The sequence below is a fragment of the Palaemon carinicauda genome, chromosome 21 (assembly GCF_036898095.1).
Source record: "Palaemon carinicauda isolate YSFRI2023 chromosome 21, ASM3689809v2, whole genome shotgun sequence".
Lineage (NCBI taxonomy): Eukaryota > Metazoa > Arthropoda > Malacostraca > Decapoda > Palaemonidae > Palaemon > Palaemon carinicauda.
In genome coordinates, this window is record NC_090745.1 from 24,747,669 (window position 1) to 24,750,168 (window position 2,500).

Sequence of the window (2,500 nt, forward strand, 5' to 3'; positions counted from 1 at the left end):
CATTGATATTATGATACCAGGTAATTACCAAACATTCATTAATTTTCCACTTAAAATTTAACCTGTAATCTCTCTCTCTCTCTCTCTCTCTCTCTCTCTCCTCTCTCTCTCTCTCTCTCTCTCTCTCTCTCTTCTCTCTCTCTCTCTCTCTCCTCCGCAAAACGGCGCAAATAACGGAGATGCAAGGTGATAAGCTTGTTACAAAGTTTTGAAGAATTACCGTCTTTCATAATAATAGGAGGCCAAGGTCACTGCTTGCATGCTGACTAGGCCTTAAGTAGGTCATGGTAGGTCAAGTTGAAGGTCATAATATTAGTAGGGAAGTCTCCATGTGACCTGATTGTGTGCAATTGTTTTCTTTTTTATAAAAAAGGAGTATTCGGAAAACTAGATTCATATTGATTTTGTAAGCGTAAAACTAGGTTAATAGATTTTAATAGATTGTATTGGACATCTCAAATTATTTTTATATTCTTTTTTGATATTTGCACTGAACCGGATGAAACTTAACGAGCATTCATTATATTGAATTGTTAATGTTTGATTTTTTTCCACCAAACTTGATGGTCCATACATTGCATATCTGAGTTACTTATTATTATTATTATTATTATTATTATTAAATGATGATGACCTTCGATCAAAGGGATTAACCGGTGATGAAGTGTGGGACAGAGGTAGATGGAGAAAGCTGACCAGAAACATCAACCCCACATAGAAGTGGGAAAAGATGCAGACAAAAAAAAAATTTTTTTTTTATTATTATTATTATTATTATTATTATTATTATTACTACCTTATCTGTAACCCTAGTGAAGAGCTGGAGGCTTAAAAGTCCTAGGGCTCCTACAGGAAAAATAGCCCAGTGAGGAAAGGAAATAAGGAAACAGATAGAATAATGAAAATAGCCCAGTGTGGAAAGGAAATAAGGAAACAGATAGAATAGTGTACCTGATTGTACCCTTAAGCAAGAGAGAATCTAACTATAATTCATAGAAGTAGATGGATTCTTTGTTCTTCACGTATGAAACTTGATATTTGTTGCTTAAATTTCAAAACCTCAAATTCAAGTTTAGGTCATCAACTTTTCAGGTGTTGATTACTGTCTTGTAACTATTATTTCGTAATTATGAAAGTAATCACGAATAACTCCCGAAAGAATTACGTCCCGTAACACTTTAATATCCTCTTAATCTTCTAATAAAGAAAGAGAAAAGTAATCATTTTCAAAACTTCCCGCCTCTATCCTGTCGGCACCCAACGACTCCTGCAGTAGCTTGACGCCCGCGGCCGATCTGGAAACCTTTCTATAAGATGTTGTTGAAAATAGCTTAAAACTTTGGCCTTCTAATATGAGCCGTGAGTGAAAAGTTTTAAGTTGATCGTGAAAGTTAGTCTGAAGTTTTTAAGAATGGAAGGGGGGACGGTCCTAAGCTCAACGCTCGGCCTGATTAGATATATCTTCGCCACCGCTGATTATGAGGTCCCTGATTTGTGATCGTCAAGGGGATTTTACTTTCGGCAGGAGATCAGTAAAGCTAGAATGTGTTTATTATTGCGTGAATGGATTCGGTTATGATTTTTTTCATTCATCTACTCTTCCTCGATCACACAGACAAACACACACACACACACACACGTATATATATATATATATAGTATATATATATATATATATATATATATATATATATACATATACATATGCATATATATATTTATTCCCTTTGCTTACACACACACACACACCGAATAGTCTGACCTATGATTTACATATTCTTGTCTGTCCTCATACACTTGACAACGCTAAGATTAACAAACAATTCTTCTTCTTAACCCAAAGGGGTTACTGCACTGTAATTGTTCAGTGGTTACTTTCCTCTTGGTAAGGGTAGAATATATTCTTTAGCTATGGTAAGCAGCTGTTCTAGGAGAAGGACACTCCAAAATCAAACCATTGTTCTCTAGTCTTGGGTAGTGCCATAGCCTCTGTACCATGGTCTTCCGCTGTCTTGGGTTAAATTTTTCTTGCTTGAGGGTACACTAGGACACACTATTCTATCTTATTTCTCTTCCTCTAGTTTTGTTAAAGTTTTTATGATTTTATATAGGAGATATTTATTTTAATGTAGTTATTCTTCTTAAAATATTTTATTTTTCCTTGTTTCCTTTTCTCAGTGGGCTATTTTCCCTGTTGGAGCTCTTGGGGCTTATAAGTATTCTGCTTTTCCAACTAGGGTTGTAGCTTAGCAAGTAATAATAATAATAATAATAATAATAATAATAATAATAATAATAATAACAACATACATACACAAACACGCCTACTTTAACATGGAGAGAGGGTTTGTTTATCGCCATATCGCCCAAACTAGGTTGATTTGCTTTTAACGATCAGACGAAAATTCCCTATTGCCAATCTGCACTGGCTAGCGTGGTGATGAAAACTGGCCAAATCCCAGGCATAGTTCGACATGTCTGAGGCCTTTGTCCAGCAGTG